Source organism: Phyllobates terribilis, unplaced genomic scaffold, assembly GCF_046119375.1.
Source record: "Phyllobates terribilis strain yellow unplaced genomic scaffold, ASM4611937v1 Scaffold_10__3_contigs__length_209671492, whole genome shotgun sequence".
Taxonomy (NCBI): domain Eukaryota; kingdom Metazoa; phylum Chordata; class Amphibia; order Anura; family Dendrobatidae; genus Phyllobates; species Phyllobates terribilis.
Window position 1 is genome coordinate 195,623,874 of NW_027362770.1, and position 8,358 is coordinate 195,632,231.

Below are 8,358 nucleotides of genomic sequence, written 5' to 3' on the forward strand. Positions count from 1 at the left end.
ATCAGAGTATAGGTGAGGGGGTATCAGAGAATGGATGGGGGAGGGGAGGATCAGAGTATAGGTCAGGGGGTATCAGAGAATAGATGGGGGAGGGGAGGATCAGAGTATAGGTGAGGGGGTATCAGAGAATGGATGGGGGAGGGGAGGATCAGAGTATAGGTCAGGGGGTATCAGAGAATAGATGGGGGAGGGGAGGATCAGAGTATAGGTGAGGGGGTATCAGAGAATGGATGGGGGAGGGGAGGATCAGAGTATAGGTGAGGGGGTATCAGAGAATGGATGGAGGAGGGAAGGATCAGAGTATAGGTGAGGGGGTATCAGAGAATGGATGGAGGAGGGAAGGATCAGAGTATAGGTGAGGGGGTATCAGAGAATGGATGGGGGAGGGGAGGATCAGAGTATAGGTGAGGGGTATCAGAGAATGGATGGAGGAGGGAAGGATCAGAGTATAGGTGAGGGGGTATCAGAGAATGGATGGGGGAGGGGAGGATCAGAGTATAGGTGAGGGGGTATCAGAATGGATGGGGGAGGGGAGGATCAGAGTATAGGTGAGGGGGTATCAGAATGGATGGGGGAGGGGAGGATCAGAGTATAGGTGAGGGGGTGTCAGAGAATGGATGGGGGAGGGGAGGATCAGAGTATAGGCGAGGGGGTATCAGAGAATGGATGGAGGAGGGAAGGATCAGAGTATAGGTGAGGGGGTATCAGAGAATGGATGGGGGAGGGGAGGATCAGAGTATAGGTGAGGGGGTATCAGAATGGATGGGGGAGGGGAGGATCAGAGTATAGGTGAGGGGGTATCAGAATGGATGGAGGAGGGGAGGATCAGAGTATAGGTGAGGGGGTATCAGAATGGATGGGGGAGGGGAGGATCAGAGTATAGGTGAGGGGGTATCAGAATGGATGGGGGAGGGGAGGATCAGAGTATAGGTGAGGGGGTATCAGAATGGATGGGGGAGGGGAGGATCAGAGTATAGGTGAGGGGGTATCAGAGAATGGATGGGGGAGGGGAGGATCAGAGTATAGGTGAGGGGTATCAGAGAATGGATGGAGGAGGGAAGGATCAGAGTATAGGTGAGGGGGTATCAGAATGGATGGGGGAGGGGAGGATCAGAGAATAGGTGAGGGGGTATCAGAATGGATGGGGGAGGGGAGGATCAGAGTATAGGCGAGGGGGTATCAGAGAATGGATGGGGGAGGGGAGGATCAGAGTATAGGTGAGGGGGTATCAGAATGGATGGAGGAGGGGAGGATCAGAGTATAGGTGAGGGGGTATCAGAATGGATGGAGGAGGGGAGGATCAGAGTATAGGTGAGGGGGTATCAGAGAATGGATGGGGGAGGGGAGGATCAGAGTATAGGTGAGGGGGTATCAGAGAATGGATGGGGGAGGGGAGGATCAGAGTATAGGTGAGGGGGTATCAGAATGGATGGGGGAGGGGAGGATCAGAGTATAGGTGAGGGGGTATCAGAGAATGGATGGGGGAGGGGAGGATCAGAGTATAGGTGAGGGGGTATCAGAATGGATGGAGGAGGGGAGGATCAGAGTATAGGTGAGGGGGTATCAGAGAATGGATGGGGGAGGGGAGGATCAGAGTATAGGTGAGGGGGTATCAGAATGGATGGGGGAGGGGAGGATCAGAGTATAGGTGAGGGGGTATCAGAGAATGGATGGAGGAGGGGAGGATCAGAGTATAGGTGAGGGGGTATCAGAATGGATGGGGGAGGGGAGGATCAGAGTATAGGTGAGGGGGTATCAGAGAATGGATGGGGGAGGGGAGGATCAGAGTATAGGTGAGGGGGTATCAGAATGGATGGGGGAGGGGAGGATCAGAGTATAGGTGAGGGGGTATCAGAGAATGGATGGGGGAGGGGAGGATCAGAGTATAGGTGAGGGGGTATCAGAATGGATGGGGGTATGTAAACATCTATCATTGTGAGGAGACTGGAGCAGGAGAGGAAGATAGTGCGACATCCTGGGGAGGGAAAGAAACAAAAGTGTCATACTGGGGCGGAAGAGATGGGAAGAAAGAAGGGATGGGGAAGAAGAGTAAAGGATAGGAAAAAACAAAGGTGTTATACAGGAGGAGGAAGAGATGGGAGGGAAGAAGGGATGGATGGGAAGAGAAAGGGTTGGGAAGAAACAAAGGTATGATACGGGGGGGAGATGGGAAGGAAGAAGGGATCAGAAGAAATGAGGGAGGAAGAGATGGAAAGGATAAGTGGGAGGAAACAAAGGTGTCATACTGGTGGGCGGAAGAGATGGAAAGGAAGAAGGGATGGTGGTAAAGAGAAAGGGATGGAAAGAAACAAAGGTGTTATACAGAGGGGAGGAAGAGATGGGAGAGAAGAAGGGATGGGAAGAAATGAGGGCTGGGGAGGCAAAGATTGGAAGGAGGGATGGGAGGAAGCAAAGATGTAATTATGGAGGGGGAAAAGAGATGGGGAGAAGAGAAAGGGATGTGAAGGAATAGATGGGAGGGAAGAAGTGATGGGAATAAAGGAGAAATGGGGGAGGAAGAGATGGGATGGAGAAATGGAAGGAAACAAAGGTGTCCTACTAATGGGAAGAGATGGGAGGGAAGAAGGCATGGGAAGAAAGAAATTATGGGTGAGAAGAGAAAGGGATGGGAAGAAACAAAGGTGTTATACGGGGGGAGATGTGAAGCAAAAGGTGGGAGGAAACAAAGATGTCATACTGGTGGGAAGAAGAGATGGGAAAGAAGAAGGGATGGGAGGAAACAAAGGTGTAATCATGGAGGGGGAAAATAGATGGGAAGGAAGAGGGGATGGGGGATGTCATAGAAATATTAAAAATCCCTGCAGCCACTGTAGTGCAGGGACATTCTCCACCCATGCCTCCTCCTCTATCACAGATTAGCAGTCGGACAAGAGCTTGCAATCTAAGCGGCCTATATGTAGAATGCCCAGTGGACAAGTAGGAAATTAGATGTAGCTGTATGGTGAACCATCTTAATTAACATGCAAGAGCTCCTTTTAGGACAAAAGACCCCGGCAGTACCAAGCAGGATGTCTTTTGTGCATAGACAAAGATTTATAATTGAGACAGGAAAAGTTTTCAGAGGGTTGGGTAACAATAGGGACACATGTTTACACATAGACAAAGAAGTGGAGAAGCCTTTTGTCCCCATGAAATACATTGTCCCTTCAAGGAAAATATTACATCTGCAGCCAGTCGAGCGGGCACCGGTGAAAAGATAGTAATATCTGGGAGTGTGTATCCGATATTGATGAGACACACATTTTCAGCGTCAGGGCGAATCAGGGAAGAAGACGCATATTTTCTCATAACTGTAACCCCTGCCTATAAGCCACAAATCAATAGGGGTTGACCGCTGACAGCAGCCATGTCATGTTTTGTCTCTGGGTAACGGTAAAATCCCAATAAAAAATATGGTGGTGATCTTGAACTTCTGCAATTATCCAGAGAGGAGTTATCGCATAAGTAGAGAATTTCATAAAATCCTGAAGGGCTCAGGACGTCCCACAACCCGGCCCATGTGAGGTAATTACGGGGGTGGGGGGGGGATAACTCAGGTGCTGATAAAAGATCAAGGCAAATTATGATAATTTTGATCTTGGTTCCTGTAGAGAGATACACGTCATGTATGCATGAATCCCGTTCACTAAATGTCCCCAAGCCAAATGCTCTCCTTCGGCTAAGTTGACTCATCTATGTAGCCAGCGTTTAGTAAGTTTCTTTTCTCAATCCTGTTTAATTTCTTTAACTGTATATGCTGTATTGTTTTGTCCCCTTTGTAAAATCTTTTGTATATTTTTTATAAACACTGCCTCATTTTGGATTAAATATGAAATTTAATAGTTCTGATCATTTTGTTCTATGAACTGGACCTCGAAGCCATACGCTACCTACCAGGTCTCCAGTCAGCCTGTAAAAATGACTGGTGGTGACAGCTAATAATCTTTCTTGAGTTATCGTAGAATTCAAAGTGACCGTACAGGGGTTATATACATATTCCATGCGTTGGAATTGGAGGTGTATATACAATACGCTCACTGTTAGTTTCCCAATAACTAGTCTATTAGCGGTGACATTCTGAGGCCTCCTCTGTTAATCGTCGGCCAATCGTGTAATTGTCCGGGTGATACGGGGCAGCAGAGAGCTGTTCACTCCAAAGATAACAGTGGGTGGGTTAAGTGATAATCCCCCCTTGCTGTGATCTTTGATATTTATTGGCAGCGGTGGGGTTCTAGGTGATCTCTCCAGTGTCATCCTTGACATTTGGTGGCAGCGGTGGGATTCTAGGTGATCTCTCCAGTGTCATCCTTGACATTTGGTGGCAGCGGTGGGATTCTACGTGATCTCTCCAGTGTCATCCTTGACATTTGGTGGCAGCGGTAGGATTCTAGGTGATCTCTCCAGTGTCATCCTTGACATTTGGTGGCAGCGGTGGGATTCTACGTGATCTCTCCAGTATCATCCTTGACATTTGATGGCAGCGGTGGGATTCTACGTGATCTCTCCGGTGTCATCCTTGACAATTGGTGGCAGTGGTGGGATTCTACGTGATCTCTCCAGTATCATCCTTGACATTTTGTGGCAGCAGTGGGATTCTACGTGATCTCTCCGGTGTCATCCTTGACATTTTGTGGCAGCAGTGGGATTCTACGTGATCTCTCCAGTGTTATCCTTGACATTTGGTGGCAGTGGTGGGATTCTACGTGATCTCTCCAGTGTCATCCTTGACATTTGGTGGCAGCGGTGGGATTCTACGTGATCTCTCCACAGTGTCATCCTTGACATTTGGTGGCAGCGGTGGGATTCTACGTGATCTCTCCAGTATCATCCTTGACATTTGGTGGCAGCGGTGGGATTCTACGTGATCTCTCCAGTGTCATCCTTGACATTTGGTGGCAGCGGTGTGATTCTACGTGATCTCTCCAGTGTCATCCTTGACATTTGGTGGCAGCGGTGGGATTCTACGTGATCTCTCCAGTGTCATCCTTGACATTTGGTGGCAGCGGTGGGATTCTACGTGATCTCTCCACAGTGTCATCCTTGACATTTGGTGGCAGCGGTGGGATTCTACGTGATCTCTCCAGTATCATCCTTGACATTTGGTGGCAGCGGTGTGATTCTACGTGATCTCTCCAGTGTCATCCTTGACATTTGGTGGCAGCGGTGTGATTCTACGTGATCTCTCCAGTGTCATCCTTGACATTTGGTGGCAGTGGAGGGATTCTTCGTGATCTCTCCAGTGTCATCCTTGACATTTGGTGGCAGCGGTGGGATTCTACGTGATCTCTCCAGTATCATCCTTGACATTTTGTGGCAGCGGTGGGGTTCTAGGTGATCTCTCCAGTGTCATCCTTGACATTTGGTGGCAGCGGTGGGATTCTACGTGATCTCTCCAGTGTCATCCTTGACATTTGGTGGCAGTGGAGGGATTCTTCGTGATCTCTCCAGTGTCATCCTTGACATTTGGTAGCAGCGGAGGGATTCTACGTGATCTCTCCAGTATCATCCTTGACATTTTGTGGCAGCAGTGGGATTCTACGTGATCTCTCCAGTGTCATCCTTGACATTTGGTAGCAGCGGAGGGATTCTTCGTGATCTCTCCAGTGTCATCCTTGACATTTGGTAGCAGCGGAGGGATTCTACGTGATCTCTCCTGTGTCATCCTTGACATTTTGTGGCTGCGGTGGGATTCTACGTGACTTCTTTGGGGGTAGGAATAGTTCGAAAGAAAGGAGAGTGAAGGAAAGGGGGAGACATAGGAAGGAGAGAAGAGATAGTAAGGAGAGTAAAATCTTGGGAGGAAGAGGAAGTTGTTAGGAAAGGGGAAGGGAAGATAAGTAGGTGACATCCTGGGAAATGGTGAGAGGAAAAGAAGGTAACATGAAAATGCAAAGGAAAGGAAGAGATGGGAATAGGAGGAAAAGGAAGGAGACATCATAGAGGGGAAAGGTAAAGAGAAGCGGGATGAGAATGAAGGCTGAAGGGAAGAAGGCTTCCTGGACAGGGAGATAGAAAACCAGCAGACATAGGAGGTAAGACTCCAAGAGAGGAAGAGATGGGAATGAAAGGGGGATAAAAGGAAAGTGTCATACTGGGGATAGGAACCAACGGGTGAATAGAAGCGATGGCGGAAAGGAAGGCGACATCTGGAGGCTGAGAGCTCTCGAGTGCTAATTGAAGTAAAGAACGTGACATGGGAGGAGGGAAAGTAGGAAATATTCTGGGGAACAGGTAAAGCAGAACTTTGGGGGGTTAGAAAGTGGAGCTCGAAGCTTCAGCGCTATGTAAGAGTATTAATTAGGTGAGATAAATATCGGGGTGAGATCTAATGTCCTCACTCTCACCCGCAGGTGTTGTGCAATGTACGGACATGACTCACTACATAGTATGTATGCTGGGAATCCCCTGATAGGTATGTACATGGTATATATATATCCCCTGATAGGTGTGTGCATGGTATGTATATATATATATATATATCCCCTGATAGGTGTGTTCATGGTTTGTGTATATATTGTAAAGCAGCGCTACTTATTATCCTGGGGGATACTCGCTTGCTGCGTCAATCAACTCACATATGATAAGTTCAACAATGCTCAGCAGTTTATTAAACTCCATAAACTGTAGTTCACACACATAAAGTCAAACAAGCCCAAGTGGCAGACAGGCCCACTTGGTTCTAATAACAGCCTTCCGCAAGGTAATAATAAAGCAATGTCCATGTGAATGTCCATAACACAAAGAGTATTACCTTAGTCGGTTTTAGCTGCTTCAGTCCGCCACCACTGTAGCTCTAAGGCTTGACCACACGTGGTCTCCAGCCTTCCACCCGTCCAAGGCCACTGGCATCTCTCACATACTCAGATCCAGGCTCTGCCCTCCAGGACGCTTGTGTGACACTCCGAGGCTTACTGGCATCCCCCACACTCTCACACAGGGATCCAGGCTTCACCTCCACCGGAGTCCACCAGGCCTCTTGTGTGGCACTCCGAGGCTTACTGGCATCCCCCACACTCTCACAGAGGGATCCAGGCTTCACCTCCACCGGAGTCCACCAGGCCTCTTGTGTGACACTCCGAGGCTTACTGGCATCCCCCACACTCTCACACAGGGATCCAGGCTTCACCTCCACCGGAGTCCACCAGGCCTCTTGTGTGGCACTCCGAGGCTTACTGGCATCCCCCACACTCTCACACAGGGATCCAGGCTTCACCTCCACCGGAGTCCACCAGGCCTCTTGTGTGGCACTCCGAGGCTTACTGGCATCCCCCACACTCTCACAGAGGGATCCAGGCTTCACCTCCACCGGAGTCCACCAGGCCTCTTGTGTGGCACTCTGAGGCTTACTGGCATCCCCCACACTCTCACACAGGGATCCAGGCTTCACCTCCACCGGAGTCCACCAGGCCTCTTGTGTGGCACTCCGAGGCTTACTGGCATCCCCCACACTCTCACACAGGGATCCAGGCTTCACCTCCACCGGAGTCCACCAGGCCTCTTGTGTGGCACTCCGAGGCTTACTGGCATCCCCCACACTCTCACACAGGGATCCAGGCTTCACCTCCACCGGAGTCCACCAGGCCTCTTGTGTGGCACTCCGAGGTTTACTGGCATCCCCCACACTCTCACACAGGGATCCAGGCTTCACCTCCACCGGAGTCCACCAGGCCTCTTGTGTGGCACTCCGAGGCTTACTGGCATCCCCCACACTCTCACACAGGGATCCAGGCTTCACCTCCACCGGAGTCCACCAGGCCTCTTGTGTGGCACTCCGAGGCTTACTGGCATCCCCACACTCTCACACAGGGATCCAGGCTTCACCTCCACCGGAGTCCACCAGGCCTCTTGTGTGGCACTCCGAGGCTTACTGGCATCCCCCACACTCTCACACAGGGATCCAGGCTTCACCTCCACCGGAGTCCACCAGGCCTCTTGTGTGGCACTCCGAGGCTTACTGGCATCCCCCACACTCTCACACAGGGATCCAGGCTTCACCTCCACCGGAGTCCACCAGGCCACTCCAGGCCTCACACGAGCGGTGTTCCCCCACACACACAGGGAACAGCCTCGTACCCCTCACACGGTGCCCACACAGGAGCTCCCTACACACCGGAACTCCTACACACCGGAACACACCCACACTGGAACACACAGGGTTTTTATATCTTGCAGCACACTCACAGATAGGACCTTAACTGATGTCAGAGTCATGTGTCCACACCCTCTGTGTGCATAAGGACCTGTGTGATGTCACAGTCATGTGACCAGTCCGTTAAAGGGGAAGGTACATGGTCATTCAAACACACTGAACCATTAAAGGGATGTCTGCTACCTCACAATATATATATATATATATAT